The sequence below is a fragment of the Neovison vison genome, chromosome 2, assembly GCF_020171115.1.
Source record: "Neovison vison isolate M4711 chromosome 2, ASM_NN_V1, whole genome shotgun sequence".
In the NCBI taxonomy this organism is placed as follows: domain Eukaryota; kingdom Metazoa; phylum Chordata; class Mammalia; order Carnivora; family Mustelidae; genus Neogale; species Neogale vison.
Genome location: NC_058092.1, coordinates 53,960,300 through 53,982,508, shown reverse-complemented (window position 1 = coordinate 53,982,508; position 22,209 = coordinate 53,960,300). Strand labels below are relative to the sequence as shown.

Below are 22,209 nucleotides of genomic sequence, written 5' to 3'. Positions count from 1 at the left end.
TCTCTGCCTGCCTCTCCATCTACTTGTGATTTCTCTCTGTCAAATAAATAAATAAAATCTTTAAAAAAAAAAAAAAAAGGAGGGCAGAATTATTTGAGGTCATCTTCAGGGACAAGCTAGGCTGGGGCCCCTAGCTGCCAAAGAATGACCCCAACCAGCAGGTGAATGCCCAGGGTCTCCTAATTAGCAATCAGCTTACACTCAGGAAATTGGGGTTCTGTAAGAGGCCCATGAAATGGGGAAATGGGCACAGATAGGGGTAATCATTCAAGGGAAAAAACAATAATATCATGGACTAAAACCATAAGAAACCTTTTGTGAGCACCTTCAGTGCTCAAACGAAATCTTCTGTTTTTCTCTCCCACTGAGTAATATGAAAGGAGCACCAGGCGTGGCCTCCAAGACCTGGACTGAGTCTAATTTACTTGCCATTTTAGTGCTCTTGCAAAAGTCACATAATTCTTCTGAGCCTCACTTTCTTCATCTGTAAATTGAGGATAATATTTGCTTTATCCTGTTCACAACAGGGTGATTCCAATTATCCTGGAATGCAGAGATTCCATGAAAGCATGTGTGAAAGTACTCTGTCTCTAATAATCTACTAAGTTACTTTGCAAGTGTTTTATTACCAAATGATGCACTGACTTTCAATATCTCAGAACTTTAAAGGGAACAAAACCCTCTGGACTTCACTTTCTGCCAAATCTGTGCCTGGGTGAGGGTGGATTGAATCCATCACCTGAGAAGCAGACTTGTCACGGCAGATGGCGGGTGCAGAGATGGGTTGAGGTGGTAAGTTAAAAAGTGGGAAGTCCAGAATGGAGTTTGTGTGTCTACCTCATGCAATAGAATGTTACTATAATGCACCTTGTCAGAGTATTAATTCAGCCCCTCAAAAATGCTGATTCATTTTTAAATTGACCTGAAAGTATAAATGATGTCTATTGAGAAAGATGTATGGTCTGGCTATTAAAAGCAATGAGTGGGGACGCCTGGTTAGCTAAGTGGGTTGAGCTTCTGCCTTCGGCTCAGGTCATGATCTCAGGGTCCTGGGATCGAGCCCCACATGGGGCTCTCTGCTCAGCAGGGAGCCTGCTTCTCTCTCTGCCTACCTCTCTGCCTACTTGTGATCTCTCTCTGTCAAATAAATAAATAAAATCTTAAAAAAAAAAAATAAAAGGAATGAGTGGTGCCATACTCTCCTGCCTCTACAGTTTATTGGCACAGTGATGTTAGCAAGTTCCACTAATATCTCTACGCTTCATTTCCTCATCTGTAAATGGAGATAATAGGGCCCAGGTCTGTTGTGAGGACTGAGTGAGTTATTATATATATATACACTCAGAACAGCAGCTGGCAATAAATAAGTGTGAGCTCTTGTTTTGATAATACTCCATGCTGGGCATAATGTTAAGAACTTTACAAACGTGACTTATTTATTTATAGCTCTCTATAAGCACCAGCTAATCACCTACTGGATGCCAAATACTATTCTAGCCTTTTAGGATTCATAAGAGATGAATCAGATAATGATTCCTAATCTATGGAGCTTCCATTCTATTGGGGATGGGAGAGACAGATAATAAGCAATAGGCGAAATAAGTAGGTAAGCTTTGAAGTTTACCCAAAGATATAAGTGTATGGATAGGGCCTCCTGGGTGGCTCAGTGGGTTAAAGCCTCTGTCTTTGGCTCGGGCCATGATCCCAGGGTCTGGGGATCGAGCCCTGCATCCGACTCTCTGCTTGGCAGGGAGTCTGCTTCCTCCTCTCTCTCTGCCTGCCTCTCTGCCTACTTGTGATCTCTGTCTGTCAAATAAATAAAATCTAAAAAAAAAAAAATAATAATAAGTGTAAGGATAAAAGAAAAAAGAGAGCAGGGTGGGGGGACTAGGGATATTGCTTGGGAAAGGAGGAGCACAAATAGGTTGCAGTTTGGGGAAGTTTTGTTTGTTTTTTAAATAGGCTCCACACCCAGCATAGAACCCAAAGTGGGGCCTGAACTCAGAATCCTGAGATCAAGACCTGAGCTGAAATCCAGAGTTGGACACTTAACTGACTGAGCCACCCAGGCACCCCAGGTTGCAGTTTTAAATAGGATGAACATGGTAGACTTCGTTGAGAGAGAAAGTTTGAGCAAAGACCTGAGGGAAGAGAACAAAGTCAAGGAAGCAGGCACCTGAAGGGAGGTCATTCTAGGTGGAAGGAACAGAGGTGTGAAGGCCTGGCATTGGGACGGAGCCTGGTGGGTTTGAGCAACAGCAGGAGACAAGCCCTAGTAGAGTGGAGAGAGCAAGGAAGGCTGGTGTTGGGGAAGAGGAGGTTGGGAGCTGGCAGGGGTGGGGAATCGGGTAGAGTCTGGTTGCTACGAGGCTATCACTTTCCTCTTGAATAAAATGGAGCCAATGGCCAATGACTGGAATGATTACTATTGTGTTCACTAATGAAGAAACTGGGGCAGAGAAAGCTTAAGTAACTACGCACAGTTCTACAACTAGGAAATGAATAGTTGGGATTCTTATCCTATAGTTTCTTCTCCTTTCTATGGGGCGTAGATGGATGATGCAAATGGGGCAGGGAAAATGAACATTGAGGAAATCACAGCTTGCATATCCTTCTCCGTAAAATGAAGGATTGAGGGCGCCTGGGTGGCTCAGTCGTTTGGGCAATGCCTTTGGCTCAGGTCATGATCCTGGAGTCCCAGGATTGGGTCCCGAGTAAGGCTCCCTGCTCAGTGGGGAGTCTGCTTCTCCCTCTGATCCTCCCACCTCTCAGGCTCTCTCTCTCACTCTCTACCTCTCAAATAAATAAGTAAATTCTTAAAAAAAAAAAAAAAAGAAGGAATTCAATCAATGATCTTGAAGGTCTAGACACAATGGTTTATTGTTCACTGGCCTCCAGCAAACAGATGGACTAAAACGTCACAGAGGACGTAGGTATGACAACCATCATTCTTGCCTGGCTAATTGACCCCGATCTTGTGTACCCACAAGACATCACACATAGCTCAGTGGCTCTTTCCATATTGTATTGGAAAAAATGTACTTGAAGATCTATCTTTCCTCCATAAACTAAGCTCCCCATTTTTGCATCTGACACTTGCTTAATATTCATAGGATTCTCTGCCCTGAGCACCAGACTTGGAAAGGAAGCAGTTCTCAATAAGATATATTACTTCTGGTTTCATTTTACATCAGAACGAAGGGATGTTACTGCAAGGGAGTGATGAGCTTGATGTAGTCCTAAGAGTAGCAGCTGTACAAAGTCACTACCTCTCGAGGCTAAGAAGGGCAAGAGAGATGTATCCAGGGGCTGGGATTACCAGGCAGAAGCCAGAATTAAGGTGATGCCTTGGCAAGAAACATCCTCTGCCAGAGATGATCAAGAAAGGTTTTCTAACCTGTAACTTAATATGCAGCCCAACCTAGTCCAGAAAACACCCCATTTCCAAGGAGCTTTTCCAGAAAGCCTCCTTCCTATTTTCTCCATCATGTCTGGAGCTTAAGGGCAGTGGAGAAGAGTGATTAAAGGAACATAACGACTCACTTCTAGGTAACCCTGGGTGACTTACTAGCCTCTCTGTGCCTTAGTTTTCTCTTCTGTAAAATTGGGAAAATAATATCTGTCTCGGGGAATTACTTTATAGATAAAATGTAAATTTACCTTTATAAAGCATCTGGACTTGTCTGACATAAGTTTCAGGCTATGCTAACCCTCACCTTCCTCTTGTGAGTGACACAAACATGCTATAACAAAAGGTTTTTGTACTCAACTCTTCTCTGTTAAAGAAGAGCCTTTATGTGGAGACTGGAAAATCTACCCAAGGACAAAGGACCTTTCTGAAAAGTTTTGCTCCATAGCTCAGAGTTTAAATGTATGCCTTAGTGGATGGGAAATGAAGTATGGGGTGAGTGGTTCCTTACAGATGTGTAGTTGGGAAGCTTTCAAGGTGGAGAAGGACAGGGCCATGGGAATGGTTTACAGGGCCTTAGGGAGGGTGATTTGGGGGTTCCTCTCTTCTTTCTTCAGTCTCCTTGTCAGAAGCCTTTTTGAAAATGACAACCCAGTTGTGTGATTATTAATGATTTTTTTCTTCATACCTTGCTATTTCTTTTATTTTTTAAGCTTTCTTTGAACTAATCTGACTTTTTTTTTTAAGATTTTATTTATTTATTTGACAGACAGAGATCACAAGTAGGCAGAGAGGCAGAGAGAGAGGAGGAAGCAGGCTCCCCGAGGAGCAGAGAGTCTGATGTGGAGCTCCATCCCAGGACCCTGGGATCATGACTTGAGCTGAAGGCAGAGGCTTTAACCCACTGAGCCAGCCAGGTGCCCCTAAAATAAATAAATTTTTAAAAATGGGTGGTGAAAGGTGAATGGGAATAAGGTGGGCTTCACTAGGAGCTCAGCTGCCACTCACGGGATGGTAGCCTTATCCGTGGGGCTTACAGTCCTCACCTCTTCTGCTGGAGAGTACCTTTGCAAGTTAGGGTCTTGGTGTGATTCCTTCAGGAAAAGCCTGCATGCTTTTAAAGCTTAAAATGTGTACGTGCTCCTTTTTTTGGTTGAAGTAAATTAAAGTTAAAATTGGAGTTCTTTTTTTTTTTTTTTAAGATTTTATTTATTTATTTGTCAGAGAGAGAGCGAGAGCGAGCACAGGCAGACAGAGTGGCAGGCAGAGGCAGAGGGAGAAGCAGACTCCCTGCAGAGCAAGGAGCGCGATGTGGGACTCAATCCCAGGACGCTGGGATCATGACCTGAGCCGAAGGCAGCTGCTTAACCAACTGAACCACCCAGGCGTCCCAAAAATGGAGTTCTTAACACCACTGTATGGGCTGTGTGGTGTTGTTCTCCTGATAGCAATTTACTTTTGTGACGGAGATGGCTGGTGTCCACCAATGCCCACACCTCTCTCCTTCCTGGGAAAGCAGGTCAACTACTTTCCCACCCTAACTGGCAGTTGATCATGGCCATGTGATAAGTCTGGCTAAGGGAATGGAGGAGAAATGATATCTTAGAGGTCTGGCCTCTGAAGACTTTTCAAGCTCTCTTCCTTCAGACATAAGCTGGCTGGAGTCAGAGGCTCAGTAGTTGACTTTGAAGTCCTGAATAATGGTAGAGCTGCCATTCAGAGGCAGCCCGGGCTCCTGAATGAGTGAATGAAACAAATCCCTTCCCTTCTCCATCAGTCACGCTGGCCTGCGATGTGAGCAAGAAGCACCTTTGCCATGTCCAGCCATGGAGACCTGCGATGTTAGAGCAGTTAGAATCCTCTTAGTAATGCACCTACAGAGGCTGTACGCAGCGTCCAAGGACTCCGAGGGGTATCCCTGGCAACATGATGCCAGATGGACACTTTCAAGGGAAGGTTAGCTGGTGCTGTAGATCACCACCTCCCAAGGGGCCCCAGAAAAACAAACGAGATTATTTGATGTCACCTCTGAGAACAAATTTCCCTGATTTACATTCGATGGTTTATGTTTCCCTCTCTTATGAATAACTACCTCTGCTTCTTATCACGGTAGGTTGTTAGTGATGATAGAACTGAACTATGCGAACAGAGCAAAAGGTGTTGCGGAGTGGAGGAGGATCTTGATGATATGAATACTCGAGAGAGCTTGTTCTATGAGCTTCATTTGAAATGTGGGGTTGCCTTCTCCTATGATACTGACATGCCTCCATGAATTCTTCCTTTCTTTAAACAACTATCTTGAACAGATACTGCACTAGCCCCCTGGACACAACTCTGAACGACTGGACAAGTATCGTTCTTTCACTCCAGAAGAGGAGAAAGACATTAAACAATCCATCATCCAAACAGATAATCGTGTGAGTAGAACATGGGCTGGGAAAGAAAAGCCCAGCATACTAGCACTGCTAAAACGTTTAACTGGGAGTGGGGAGGGAGTGAAAATTAAAACTCACCAAGAAGAAAAGTCTTCCTAAAAAGATGACATTAACTTTGAAAACTGCAGCATGACCAGTTGACCTGGGGGGAAATACTGAAGGTACAGACAAACACTAACATAGTAAGACAGTTACTACTAGGAATAACCAACACTTCATAATATTTATTATGGGTCAGGTAGTGAACAAAACACTTTGTGTGTTTGTGCATTTAATCCTTCTAGCAACCTTTTGAGGTAAGTACTGTTATTATTTTTGCTTTACAAATGGAGAAACTGGGGCACAGAAATGTTAATTCCTTGCTAGTGAGTGGCAAAGGAAGGCTCTGAACTCTAGCAATGTGGCTACAGAATTTGTACTCTTAATCATGGTAGTCTACTGGGACTTGGTGCATTCTAGGCAGGAACAGAGAAGACCTGTGTGGTTAAAGCTTGGAGAAAGATGCAGACGGTGGTACAAGGTTAAGTGGGAAAGATATAGATTTGTGACTCCTTTTACGGACCAGGTTGGGGGAAACTATGGCGTGCACTAAGGGGTCAATGAAGCATCCTAAAATTCCATAAGCCTTCCTGGTCTTTGTTTTGTCCACATGAACTTAGTGACAGTGAACTCTGGGAGTCATGACCATTGAGTGACTGGAGGCGGTCCTGTCCTGCAAGAGGCTCACACAGCCTTCCAGCCATGACTTCTTCCCTAAGGGTTGCTTTCTGGCTGATCTGCTTGGGGCACCTGGGCATCCTACCAATGAGATCAAAGTTCCTGCTGCCCTGAGAAGTTAGTTTTGCTGATGCTTCCTCTGATCCCTCAACCAGCCTGGACTCCACCCAGGTGAGCCCAGGGTGAGCAGACTGCATCTGGCAGCACAACTGTTATCCTTGTGTGTCCTCCAAACAATTTACAAGGCATGGGCCCTTCTTGCAAGCATGGGCAGAGATGCAAGGGAAATCGAAGCTTCTACATCATCCAATACAGTATCCACTAAGCTATATGTGACTATTTAAATTTGATTAACAAAGTTAAATTTATTAATAAATTTAAATTGATTAATAAAATTAATGAAAATTAAATCAGTTCCTCTGTTGAACTAGCCACATTGCAAGTGCTCAATAGCCACATGTGGCTAGTGGCTACTATACTGCAGAGCAGAGTTACAGAATGTTTCTATCATTGCAGAAAGTTCTATTGGATAGCACTACTCCAGAAACATGCTTCATGTCCATCAGGCTTATCTCAAGATTTACAGCCATGGCAGAGGCTGTGTGTATTTTATTCTGAAGCCTTTTTTTTTTTTTCCCCAGTACCTATTTCTATTACATTCTGTTTCTTGCCCATTTATGCTGATTCATTCTCATTCAACTAATGTACACTGAACATTTACTGTTGTTAAACTCTATACTGGATATTCAAATAAGCTGAACTATTATTTTGCTAAGAAATTTTACTAATGAGAGCAGACATACTGGACTGTCCCTTCTTTTATGAGGCGGGCACTAAAACCTCAGGCAACTTCCTTAACTTCTCTGAGCTTCATTGCACTGTTGTGAAGATTAAATGAGATCATGTGTGAAAAACACTTAGTAAATAACAAATAGTAACCATTGTTGTTCACATTGTCCTCACCATCCTCCCAGTTGGCAGGGAACACAGTGGGAACTCAGCCCTATCCATAATGGGATACTTGTAACTGTTATAGGCCTTCCTTGTTTAGATTTCTCTTCCTTTATAGCATTTAGTCACATGCCTTAGTTCTGCCTTGAACCTTCTCATCACAGCTCTTTGACATCTGAAGAATCTGCATTCTTGTCCTCTCCCCACACCCAGCCCTTTACCTTCACACCTTCCTTCTCCTTCTGTGCTCTTTCCACTCTCTGAATATTTTCTTCTTTCACATCTTTATAAAAAGTAGAGCCCAGAATTTTCTCAAGTATTTCAGATACTGCCCAAATACTGCATAATCAATGTCTACAAAGATGCATGGCCATGAGAAGGGATTCATTAATTTTTTTAAAATATTTTAAAAGTGCATTAAAAAAACACTTATGAAGGTTTTACTTCCGCAACTAAATTTTGAGATGTAAATGTAAGACTAAGTCATATCTATTACACACATGCACATTTTTAACATAAATAGCATTATAATCTATATATCATTCATATTTTTCACTAATAAAATATCTGGAAATATTTTCAATGCTGATAGAATGAATGATATGATGAGCTCCACTAATCTGAACACCATACTACATTTCTATTATAGGAGCTAAGATTATTTCAGTTGTTTTGGGGGGAGTGGGAGATTTTTTAACGTTAGGCTAGGGTACAGTCTAGTGTAGAATCATCTAAAATCTCACTTTTTTTTTCCCATAACAATTGTGACCCAGCCAAGTTCCTCTCATTCTGTACTTCTGCAAATGATTTTTTTTTTTACTTAATTGTGGGACTTGGCATTTATTTCCATTAAACTGCATTTTATTGTTTTGATCTAGATGCAAAGTCTTTTGAAATCTTGATTCTTTTAACGAGACAGTGATCTCTCCCAGCTGTAAATGTGAATATGATTTTATTTCTACCTAAATCACTGAAGCATCCAAGGCCAAGAAGGGAGTCCTGTGTATGATGAAAAAAAGTGTGACCTTGCTCCACATACATGAATCTGCTTCCCCTTCCACTGATTTTTGCCAAGAGTCTCATTCTGGAACTGCATGTTCTATTGGATCCTGACCCTCTCTGTTTAGACTGTTCAGACTGGAACCAAAAGACAGTCAGGCATGGTGAAAGAGAGAATGTATCTGTGTACTTTACTACTCTCTGACAGCTTTGGTGACAAAACAAAATTCAATACAGGAGGAGTTTGAAACAATAGAGATAAATTAGGGTTTGGGGTCCACTGAAGAATCCAACTGAAACTTAAATATATAAAGATCAGAAACTCATATGATGACTCTCTCACTTATTAGTCATATCCCTGGTCTAGAGGAGATAATAGAGAGGTGACAATAAACTCTCTTTATAAAGAATCAGCAAGCAAGGAAGAAAAGGAAGAGTCTTTGTTGGTTTGCTTTTAGTTTTTGTTTTTTAAGTAGGCTCTACACCCAGAGTGGAGCCCAACTCTTGGCTTAAACTCATGACTGTGCAGTCGTGACCTGAGCTGAAATCAAGAGTTGGATGCTTACTTAACCCACTGAGCCACCCAGGCACCCCAGGAGGAATCTGTTTTGTACATGTCAGTTTTTCCAGACCTCTAGTTTGGAGTTGTGTAGAGTCATTAATGGGGTTCACAAGTATCAAGCTGTCTCCTTCCAGGCACATGGCAGGGTTGAAGCTCCGCCCATTCCACTGCCTTCCCCAGAAGCAGCCACTGTTAACTACTTAACATATACTTTTCCATATACTTTTTACCTTTATTCTACATTTCCACATATGAATTAAGTACAAGTAAAAAAATCACAAGAAAATATCTAGAAATATTAATCAAATTCCTTCCTTGCCATAACTCTCCAATTCAAACACCCTGGCTCTTTTGTGCACACTGCCATGGTGAGAGAGGTTTAAACAACTTTCATATGTTTATTTGCCATTTGCGTTTCTTTTGTGTATTATGTGTTCATATCTTTCAACCATTTTTTTTTAAGATTTTATTTATTTATTTGACAGACAGAGATCACAAGCAAGCAGAGAGGCAGAGAGAGGTGAAGAAGCAGGTTCCCTGCTGAGCAGAGACCCCCCCCCGATGCAGGGCTCGATCCCAGTACCCTGGGATCATGACCCGAACTGAAGGCAGAGGTTCAGCCCACTGAGCCACCCAGGTGCCCCTCAACCATTTTTCTATTGAGTTTCTCTCTTACTGATTTGTAGGAGCTCTTTATACAGTAGGATATCAATATTCTATTATATATACTGTAAAATTTCCCTTCACATTAGTCACTTCTCTTTTAATTCTTTAATATGTATTTATTTGAGAGAGGGAGAGCGCGTGCACACATGAGTGGGAAGGGCAGAGGGAGAAGGAGAGAGAATCCCAAGCAGACCCCACACTGAGCGTGGAGCCTGACATCAGGCTCGATCTCACAATTCTGAGATCATGACCTGAGCCAAAACCAAGAGTCAGATGCTTAACTGACTGTGCCACCCAGGCATCCCTTCTTCTAATTCTTTAGAGTATTTACCTATACATAAAATTTAAGTCTTTATTACAGTCAAGGCTCTTCATCTTTTATTTTATAAATGTCTTAATTATGAATGGCTTTACACTTCAGTATTATAAAACTAAGTCTTTTCTATTTTCTCTTAATACTATTATAGATTTAAATGTTTATGTCTATTTAAAGCATACTTTTCGGATGCCTGGGTGGCTCAGTTGGTTAGGCCCCTGCCTTTGGCTTAGGTCGTGATCCTGTGGTCCTGGGATCAAGTCCAGCATTGGGTTCCTTGCTCAGCAGGGAGCCTGCTTCTCTCGTGGCCTCTGCCTGCCACTCTGCCTGCTTGTGCTGTCTCTCTCTCTCTTTGGTGGATGGGTAAATAAAATTTTTTTAAAAAGATAAATAAAAATTTAAAAATTTTTAGAAAGCATACTTTTCAAAATTTTCAACGGACTCTGTTTACCAAGTTTTTCCCTCATATCAGGCCCTGTGGCAGGCCGGCCCCCACCCTGCTTGAGAAGGTGCAGTGTGATAAGGGCAAAATTAGAAGTAGTACAAAGTGGTTCAGGAATATTCAGAGGAGGAGGGTTTTTTTTTTTTTATTTTATTTATTTACTTCAGAGAAAGAGGATGAGAAGGGAGAGGGTCAGAGGGAGAAGCAGACCCCCCACTGAGCAGGGAGCCCTGTGCAGGACTCAGTCCTGGGACTCCAGGATCATGACCTGAGCCAAAGGCAGTCGCTTAACCAACTGAGCCACCCAGGCACCCCAGAGGAAGAGTTTAAAGAAGCCTGATGGATAAGGTGATGTGAGCTGGACCATGAGAGGTAAAGAAAGGTTTGACCCCCAGAGAAGAGAAGAAGAAACATTTCAGGAAAATAGAATAGCATATACAAAGACACAGAGGCCCAAAAGAGCAAGGCATGTTTGAAGAATGATGTGGCCTTAACTTACTTTGAAATTGCTTGAGTGTAGGGCTCACTGGGGATGTGGCAAGAGATGCAACTGGAAAGTTAGTCAGGACCAGATTGCAAAGGGCCTTGAAAAATGTGCACGACTTCATGAAGTTCTGAATCATCATTGAGCCTGGAGTTCAGTGAATTACGGCAGATAATCTGAGAGTGGGGAAATGGGTGAGGATATAAATGAAATAAGATGGCCCAAGAGTTGATGAGTGTTGAAGATGCATGCTGGCTCACATGGCACGCAGTGACCCATTCTCTCTCTCTCCCAATACATATGTTTGAAGATTTTTGCAATAGAAATTTGAAACAAAAAAAAATTTTCATCTTACACAAGGTCATTTTTTGGTGTAAAATAAGATTGGAGGGTTTTTGTTGTCATTGTCACTGTTAACAGCATTGCTGAGTTTAAAAAAAAAAAGGTTATAGATTAGTAAACTGTGGTTGCATTTATGATGAGTAGGGCGATACCCAGAAAACTGGGAACCATGATACTAGTCAAGTCTACCCTCTAGATGAAAGAATTAAGGGCACTATTTTTTTATTTTTCTGTACTATGTGAATGTTATATATCAATTTGTAATGTTCATAAATTAGAAGAACAGATTTCTACTTAGCAAAAAAGTTAAAAATCCAATTATAAAAGAATAGATAATGTCCACATGTGAACTACTAAAAACAGTATTTAGGAAGAGAATATGTTAATATATGGAAATTATTTTCCTGTAATGCCAACAAGAAAAAGGAATATAAATCCATAATAATTATTACTATAGGGCATCTGGGTGGCTCAGTGGTTTAAGCCTCTGTCTTCGGCTCATGTCATGATCTCAGGGTCCTGGGATCAAGCCCCACATCGGGCTCTCTGCTTGGCAGGGAGCCTGCTTCCGTCTCTGTCTCTGCCAGCCTCTCTGCCTACTAGTGGCCTCTCTCTCTCTCTGTCAAATAAATAAATACAATCTTTTTTTTAAAAAAATATTTATTTATTTATTTATTTATTTGACAGACAGAGATCACAAGCAGACAGAGAGGCAGGCAGATAGAGAGGGGGAAGCAGGCTCCCCACTGAGCAAAGAGCCCGATGCAGGGCTCTATCCCAGGACCCTGGGATCATGACCTGAGCTGAAGGCAGAAGCTTTAACCCACTGAGCCACCCAGGTGCCCCTAAATAAATAAAATCTTAAAAAAAATTGTTACTATAATTATATGTAAGGAAAATGTATACACAGGTGAAAAGAAATTGGAATGACATTACCAAACTATCAACAATGGCTATACTCGGGCAATGGGACTGTTATTAATTTATACCACACCCCATTTTTCTTTACTAAGCACATATCATTTCTATAATTTTTTAAAATGTAAAAACAAAAACAAAACTTCACATCCTTCTTTGAACTGTCTTTTTGGCGCCAGAAAAAAAAATATAACCAAGGGATAAGTGACAGAGCATAAAACAGAAAAACCCTTTAGGATAATTGTAAAATATGAAATTTTCTTCCTTTTTCCAGTTTTGGCTAACTGGCATATCCCATATTAGGGGAGTTTGAGAAGTACAGACTTCTAACAGACAAACTTAAATGCAGATGTGTAATAATAGAAAACATACCTTCTTTTCAAGTATTCATGGAAAAGTCACAAAACTTGACAAAAAGTTCAAAAGTTCCAAAACATAGGGGCACCTGTGTGGCTCAGTGGGTTAAGCCTCTGCCTTCGGCTCAGGTCATGATCTCAGGGTCCTAAGATTGAGCCCCACAGCAGGTTGTCTGCTCAGTGAGAAGCCTGCTTTCCCCTCTCTCTCTCTGCCTGCTGTTCTGCCTACTTGCAATCTCTTTCTCTCTGTCAAATAAACAAATAAATTTTTTTAAAAGTTCCAAAACATAGAAATAATACAAAAAAATTTTTTACCACAATGGAATAATGCTAGAAATATCAAAATTTTAAAAATCAAAAGCCCTTTCACATAGAAATTTAGAAGGAAAACTATGAAACAGTCTTTGTGTAAAAAAACTACACAAAACAAAACTGAAAAATCTCTAAGGCTGTTCTAAAGAAAAATGTTACATTTGAGATTTGTAATATATAATAATCACATGAAATTTCAGTCTTAAATTCACATAAAATGATGCAATGAATATAAATGAATTAAATTCTCAACTCAAAAGGCTAGAAAAAGCCAAGCTGACTCAAAAGAAAGCACAAGGAACAGATACTAAAAATAAAAACAGAAATCAGGGGTGTCTGGGTGGCTCGGTTGTTGAGCATCTGCCTTTGGCTCGGGTCATGATCACAGGGTCCAGGAATGGAGCACCGTGTGGGGCTCCCTGCTTGGCAGGAAGTCTGCTTCCCCCTCTCCACTACCCCTGCTTGTGTTCCCTCTCTCGCTGTTTCTCTCTCTGTCAAATAAATAAATAAAATCTTAAAAAAACAAAAACACAGAAGTCAGTGGGATATAATATAGTCATGTCATTAAAACTTCTTAGGAAAAAAAATCAATGGAAGAGATATAGCCAGCTTCTGAAATAGGAAATTTAAGAATTTCTATGTAATGGAGAAACATGAGAGGCATTCCTTCTAAAGTCACGAACAAGGTAAGGGTGCCATTGTCCCCACTACTATTTAACTACTATTAGTGTGTTGAAAATATTAGCCAATTCAGTCAGACAAGAGAAAATAATTAGAATTAAGAAATGGAAAATGCATAGAACTATGTGAAGATATTATAAGCATAAGGCCCATGAGAATCAATGCTAAAAGAAAGAAATAATAAAAGAATTCCTTAACATAGTAGAATATAAAACTGGCATATAAAAATCAATAGCCAACTGCCAGTCAGCAGATTGGTACCCATGGTCAAGAAGATAAGGAGCTGGCACTAGAATGTAAATCAACTAGATCACGGGGTGCCTGGGTGGTTCCATGGGTTAAAACCCCTGCCTTCAGCTCAGGTCATGATCCCAGCAAGTCCCGCATCGGGGGGGTCTCTGCTCAGCGGGGAGCCTACTTCCCCCTCTCCCTCTGCCTGCCTCTCTGCCTGCTTGTGATCTCTCTCTGCCAAATAAATAGAATTTTTAAAAAAATCAACTAGATTGGGGCGCCTAGGTGGCTCAGTGGGTTAAGGCCTCTGCCTTCAGCTCGGGTCATGATCCCAGTGTCCTGGGATCGAGCCCGGCATCGGGCTCTCTGCTCAGTGGAGAGCCTGCTTCCTTCTCTCTGCCTGCCTCTCTGCCTACTTGTAATCTCTGTCTGTCAAATAAATAAATAAAATCTTTAAAAAAAAAAAATCAACTAGATCACCAAGCACACTATTTAACTGGCAATTTTTTAAAAAGAAAAACATCTTAGCTTCTGAAAAAAACTATGGGTTGATTTACATGACATTAGGAGTAGCAGCTGGATAAAGCAAATAAGTAAATATATCATCAATAAAAACCCCTATTTTCACTATAAGAAGGAAGATATAAAATAAAAAAGAGAATGGAAAAATTTTGTAATGCTTAAGTTTAAGTTAGAACTAGCAGTATTAACTTATAACTTAAATGTATTTAATATATATTTAATTTGTATTAATTTAAAAATATTTTAACATATGTTAAATGTTATATATAATAAATGTTATATAAATAAATATAAAATAAAATAAATGTTAAATATGTTAAAACACAATTTAAACATATATATGTTTCTTAACATGTCATAACAATAACAATAAGCACACCTGGTGCTTAGTAGTTTTTGCAAAAGAATGAAACTGGATGACTTTTTAATACTATAAACAATAAAAAATTTCATAATGGTTCAAAGACTTAAATGTGGGACCTGAAACCATAAAACTCCTGATGAAAACATAGGCAGTAATTTCTTTTCATTGGCCATAGAAACTTTTTATTTTTTTCATACAAACATTTTTCTAGGGCACCTGGGTCACTCAATCAGTTAAGTGTCTGCCTGTGGCTCAGGTCATGATGTCAGAGTCCTGGTAAAGAGGCCCGCCCCAGGCTTCCTGTAGGGAGCCTGCTTCTACCTCTCCCCCACTTGTACTCCCTCTGTCAAATAAATAAATAAATAAATAATCTTAAAACAAAACATTTTCCTAGTTAGGTTTCCTGAGGCAGGGAAACAAAAGCAAAATCAAACTGTTGTGACTATACCAAAATAAAAATCTTTTGAACAGTACAGAAACCCATCAACAAAACAAAAAGCCTATATGGGAGAAGATACTTGCATATGATGTTATCTAATGAGGGGTTAATAACCAAACTATATAAAGAACTTACACAAATTAATAGCAAAAACCCTAAATAATTAAATTAAAATTAGGCAGAGGTCCTGAATAGACATTTTTCCAAAGAAAACATAGAGTTGGCCAGCACACACATGAAAAGATGCTCAACATCACTCATCATCAGGAAAATGCATATCAAAACCACAATGAGATATCACCTCACACCTGTCAGAATGGCTAAAATTAACAACACAAGAAAAAACAAGTGTTGGGGAGTATGTGGAGAAAAAGGAATCCTTGTGCACGGTTGGTAGGAATGCAAACTGGTGCAGCCACTGTGGAAATGGAGGTTCCTCAAAAAATTAAAAATGGAATTACCATATGATCCAGTAATTCCACTACTGGATACTTACCTGAAGAAAACAAAAACATTAATTTGAAAAGATATGTGCACTCCTATGTTTACTGCAGCATTACTTACAATAGCCAATATATGGAAGCAACCCAAGTGTCCTTCGATAGGTTATTGATGAACACACACAAACACACACACACACACACACACAGAGGAATATTCCTCAGCCATAAAAAAAGAAAAGATCTTGCCATTTCCTACAGTGTATAATGCTAAGTGAAATAACTCAGATGGAGAGAGATAGATACCATGTAATTTCACTCATATGCGGAACCTAATAAACAAACATATGAGCAAAGAAAAAAGACAAAAAAAACAGACTCTTAAATACAGGGAACAAACTGGTGGTTGCCAGAGGGGAGATGGCTGGAAGCATGGGTGAAGTAAATAAAAGGGATTAAGAGTACACTTATTATGATGAGCACTGAGTAATGTACAGAACTGTTGAATCATTATACTGTACACCTACACCAATATAGCACTGTATGCTAATTATACCCCAATACAAAAAATTAAAAAAATAAAAAGCAGAAAAATATATATATATTTCTTAATCCTGTCTAATGTCACTAGAGCACATCTGGTACCAAGATCTTTGTGGTTTCTAAATATCATACCCCACCAAAAGAAACTAGAGCTCTGCAGAGAAATGGCTAATACGAGGTCTTAGAAGGGAAATTCCAAGATGTCTCTGAGATCATATGCCAAGAATCAAGTCAGTGTTCAAACACTGACGAAGTCATATCAAAAAGAATCAAGGACAACTTGAAGTCAATCCTACTTGACAAATCTGGGATAATTTGAGGATAAGAATGAATAATTATTAGAGTTAAAAAAGAATTTCAGCAAGGTGTCAGGATACAAAATCAATATATAAAAATCAATTGTATGTCTACACACTAGCAATGAACAATCTGAAAATATTAAGGAAATAGTTCCATTTACAATTGCATCAAAAGAACAAAATACCGAGGAATAAAAATTTTAAAAGTGTACAAGACTTATACAGTAAAAAACACAAAATATCAGGGCACCTGGAAATCTTGGCCAATTGAGCATCCCACTCTTTTTTTTTTTTTTTAAGATTTTATTTATTTATTTGTCAGAGAGAGAGACAGCAAGCACAGGCAGACAGAGCGGCAGGCAGAGTCAGAGGGAGAAGCCGGCTCCCGGCAGAGCAAGGAGCCCGATGTGGGACTCGATCCCAGGACGCTGGGATCATGACCTGAGCCGAAGGCAGCCGCTTAACCAACTGAGCCACCCAGGCGTCCCGAGCATCCCACTCTTGATTTGGGCTCATGAGATTGAGCCCTGCATCAGGCTCTATGCTCAGTGGGGAGTCTGCTTGAGATTTTCTCTCTCTCCCTCTACCCCTCCCCTCACTCATGCTCGCTCACTTCTCTCTCAAAATAAATAATCTTTTTTAAAAATCACAAAATATCACTGAAAGAAATTGAAGAAAAATTAAATAGAAACACATCACATGTTCATGGATTGGAAGACTATATATTATTAAGATGGCAATATTCCCCAAATGTATCTACACATCAAACCACAAACCCTATCAAAATCCCACCTGTCTTTTTTGCAAAAATTGACAAGGACAAGCTGATTCTAAAATACACATGGAGGGGCACGTAGGTGGCTCAGAGGGTTAAGCCTCTGCCTTCAGCTCAGGTCATGGTCTCAGGGTCCTGGGATTGAGTCCCACATTGGGCTCTCTGCTCAGCAAGGAGCCTGCTTCCTCCTCTCTCTCTCTCTGCTTGCATCTCTGCCTACTTGTGATCTCTGTCTGTCAAATAAATAAATAAAATCTTTAAAAAATAAAATAAAATACACACGGAGAGGTGCATGGGTGGCTCAGTTGGTTGAGCTCCCAACTCTTGACTTTGGCTCAGGTCATGATTTCAGAGTCCTGGGACAGAGCCCTAGATCGGGCTCCATGCTGGGCATTGGAGCCTACTTGAGATTTTCTCTCTTCCTCTTCCTCCCCTTCTGCCCCTCTTCCCCTGTTCTCACTCTCTAATAAATAAATAAATCTTTAAAAATGCAGTGCAATAAAATAAAAATAAAATAAAATATAAACTACATCTGGAAATGCAAGAGACCCAGAAGAGTGAAAACATTCTTGAAAGGTAACAGATTTGGAGAACTCACATTTTCTATTTCAAAAGGTATGACAAAGCTACAGTAATCAAGACTGTGCAGTACTAGTATAAGGATAGATGTATAGATCAATGAGACAGAATTAAGAACCCAGAAATAAACTATGTATGTATGTCCAGTTGATTTTCAACCAAATAATGAAGACAACTCAGTGGAGAAAGAATAGTCATTCCAACTAAACGTGCTGGGACATCTGTATATCATACAAAGAATTACTGGACCTCCTACCTCACACCATATACAAAAATTAACTCAAATTAGATCAAGGACCTAAACATAAGAACTACAAAATTCTTGTAAGACAATATAAATGTAAGTCTTTGTGACTATGGATTAAGTAATGGTTTCTTAAATATGACACCAAAAATACAACAAAAGAAAAAGTAGGCAAATTGGACTTCATCAAAATAAAAAAATTGGGGGGTACCTGGGTGGACCAGTCAGTTAAGCATCTGACATCAGCTCAGGTAATGATCTCAAGGTCCTGGGATGGAACCCTGTGTTGGGCAACCTGTTCAGTGGGAAGTCTGCTTCTCCTCTCCCTCTGCCCCTTCCCCTGCTCATACTCTCTTTCTCTCAAATAAATAAAATCTTTTTAAAAAATTAAAAACTTTTGTATTTCCAAAGTGAAAAACCAGGTCACCTGGGTGATTCAGTGGGTTAAAGCCTCTGCCTTTGGCTTAGGTCATGACACCAGGGTTCTGGGATCGAGCCCCGCATTGGGGCTCTCTGCTTGGCGGGAAGCCTGCTTCCACCTCTCTCTCTCTCTCTCTCTCTCTCTCTGCCTGCTTCTCTGCCTACTTGTGGTCACTGCCTGTCAAATAAATAAATAAGATATTTTTTTAAAAAGTGAAAAACCTACAAAATGGGAGAAAATACTGCAAATTTTAGATCTGAAAAGAGTCTAGTATACAGTATATATATAAAAAAACTCTTAAAACACAACAATAAAAAGATAACGCAGTTTTTAAATGGACAAAAGATTTAAATAGATATTTCTCCAAAAAAGATATACAAGTGACCAATAATGAATATGAAAGATGCTTGACATCACTAGGAAAATGTAAATCAAAATCACAACAGGATACCACTTCACATCCACAAGGATGGCTATAATCCAAAGGACACAACAGCAAGTGTTGACAAAGATGTGAAAAATCTGGAACTCACATTCATTGCTGGTGGGAATGTAAAGTAGTGAAACCCCTTTGGGAAATAGTTTGGCTGTTCCTCAAAAAGTTAAACATAGGGTTACCATATGACCCAGTAAGTTGACTCTTAGCTATATAGTCAAGAGAATTAAGAATATATGTGTCCACAAAAACTTATACACAAATGTTCATGCAGCATTATTCATAATGGCCAAAAAGTGGAAAAACACAAGTGTTCATCAGTTGATGAATGAATAAACACAATGTTGTATATCCACACAATAGAATACTACTCAGCTACAAAAAGGAATGAGGTATTGATCTATGCTACAAAATGGATGAACCTTGAAAACATTACACTAAGTGAAAAAGCCAATCACAAAAGTCCACTTATATGATTCCATTTATATGAAATGTCCAGAATTGGCAAATCCATGGATAGAACGTATAAAAGTTGTTGCCAGAAGCTGGAGAAAGGAATTGAGAGATCAATAATTAGTCAATACTTTTTTAAACTTGAGATTTCCCCCAACTTAGTATTTAGAAAAATTTCTATCTACAGAAAAGTTAAAAGAATACTACCCTTGGTCCCTTTCACCCAGTGGCAGCAACTATAAACATTTTGTGCCACATTTGTTTGATAATTGAAAGTCAGCTTGCCTGGATATAACATCTGTAGTTCACAATTTCTTTCCTTGACAATGTGGCTCCATTGTTATTTTGCTTTGTATTTGAATCACTTGGTCTTTTTGTCCAGAGGCTGAGAGGTGTTTTCCTAGATATTCTACTATATCTAGGAAAACAAAGTTCACTATATTGAGTCAGTTCTCACAGCTCCACAGTGTACGTTTTTAATATGTAGATTCAGGGTTTATCTTTTGTAAGTTTTTATAAGATTATAGCATTAAACATTGGTTTTATGGGGTTTTTTTTCTTACATAATTCAATTATAGGTGTGTTAAATCTTCTTTGTCTTCTAAAGCTATTATTTTCTGAGTTTTTTACTTTTTATTTTAATTCCCTGGCAAATTTTCATTTCATGTTCCTATGTCTCCTTTTCATGCTTTGTTTAATCATTTCTTTTTTGTGTACCTTGCAGTTTAGTCTTAATTTGGGGGACCATTATCTTTTCCCTCACTTTTTTGTGTTCAGGCAATTCTTATTTCACAAACTTTTGTTTTGTGCCCACTTTTTTTCTGCACTTGTGAATTTCTGATTTGTGATGTTTTTTCATGTCTGTTATTGTCTGACCATATTTGACTCATATTGGAGAGTTGTGGTGGTTTTTTTCTGCCTCAAGGTTGGGTCTTGAGTATTTTCATAGGCTGAAGAAGTTTTAACCTATTCCTTTTAAAAGTTACTTTGTGTGGAGGTTGTCTGCCTTCTTTTTTTTTTTTTAAAGATTTTATTTATTTATTTGACAGAGAGAGATCACAAGTAGGCAGAGAGGCAGGCAGAGAGAAAGGGGGAAGCAGGCTCCCTGCTGAGCAGAGCGCCCGATGCGGGGCTCTATCCCAGGGGCGCCATCCCAGGACCCTGAGGCCATGACCTAAGCCAAAGGCCAAGGCCCAACCCACTGAGTCACCCAGGCACCCCAGCCTTCTTTTCTTGATTTTTAAGACTTCAGATTTTCCTATATCCGGTGTTTCTACAGACGGGATTGAAGGAGTTGAGTGGCTTACCAGTTTTCTTAGTTTAAGAGTGCCTTCTTCAGTTGGTACAGTGAAATGCAATTTCTTTAATAAGGAGCATCTTTTGGGGGCAGGGGAGGAGTGTTAAGGAAAATTTAGTATGTTAGCTTTCATGAAACTCTTATTTCTGTAGAACCCCAAATTTCCACCAACTTCTTTATTCTTCCCTCTCCATCACCAGATCTCTAAGAGGTGCCACCTCCTTTCAAGTTCCTTTGTTGTTTCCCAGAAGCTGTGCCCTTTCATTACTTTTCCCAAATATTTCCTGCCTACCTCTCCACTTCCACACCGGCTCCACTGCTGGTGCTACTGATTTCAGGTATGTATTTTCCCACTCAAATGAAATAGGAGTTTGCAGTCTTCTATTTCCTGTTATGTAGTAGATATAATTGTGTTGTGTGGTGAGTTAATTGTAACTTTATTTGCTGTCCTTGGTCTCTGGTTTTTGTAAGGTGTGTAGAAAGATTAAGGTTTAGACATCTGCCATTTACCTTCAATGAGTTTAGCTACCTAACCTCAAATGCCAACATTTATAAATTTTTAGGTGAGACTTTCATGAGCATTAGATTATAGGGCTGTTTGGATTTTTGGGGGTGGGGCTTCAAATAGGAAAAATGCATAAGTTTTTATATAGATAACACATAGATGGTTCATTCAAGTCTCTAAGTAATTTTAGCCTGCACCCCCTTCTCTGACCCTGTCACACTGACAAAATGTTTCCATAATGTGGTGGGTGTATATGATTGGTGTCCAGGATAGTTGGTATGTCTGGGGACCAATATGTCCAGAGTAGTCTGATGTGGCTTAAGTGTATCCAGGATGGTTGATGTCTATGACATAGTGGTCAGTGTAGGTGGGCCATTCCTGCCACAGGAGTGGCTGATCTGTCCTGATTTAAAGATGATCTATTCATTTTTTATAACCGATTTTTCCTTGTCAGGAAACCTTTTTTCTTTTCTCAGGCACTGAAATGGGGAAATGCAGAGTGTCAACTCCTGATGGACTATGAAATCTAATCTTTCCATGGGAGGCCTTCTAGACTTGTTAAAGAATACATAGAATTCTGGCTAGGAAAAAAGCTGGCCACTAGAGACTCAACACAACTCAAGTCCTAGCCACCTCCAAGCGGCCGGGCTCTCCACCCTGACTCCTGGAATTCCTGCCCAAAGCCAAAGGTGCCTTGGTTTCAGAGCCCTTAATATGGTCCCTTGGTGTCTTTGGGCAGTGAGAGTTAGAATGAGGAAAAACAGCGGAGTAGTAAGTGGAGTAGAGCTGAAGTCTTCATCTACCACTTACTGCATGAGTGGTCTTGACAAATAACCTCATTTGTCTGAACCTCAGCTTCACTACTTGTAGCTAGTATACAATGCTTGGCCTATTGCCTGGCACCACAGAGCAAACCCTCAATAAATTTTAGCACCTTCTATCATATATGCATATATATATATATATATATATATACACACACACACACACACACACATAATTCTATTACACACATAGTGTATATACATATACACACACATACACACACAATTATTGGATGCTTGAATATTC

General features: G+C 39.8%; 1 long non-coding RNA gene across 1 annotated transcript; it reads left to right on the top strand.

Annotated features, from left to right (window-relative positions):
- Positions 1-5,796: 5,796 nt before the first annotated feature.
- On the top strand, positions 5,797-21,012 carry LOC122898728. The gene is made up of 3 exons (XR_006383038.1): positions 5,797-5,826; positions 6,504-6,732; positions 20,834-21,012. It is a non-coding gene; the product is annotated as an uncharacterized LOC122898728 (long non-coding RNA).
- Positions 21,013-22,209: the final 1,197 nt, after the last annotated feature.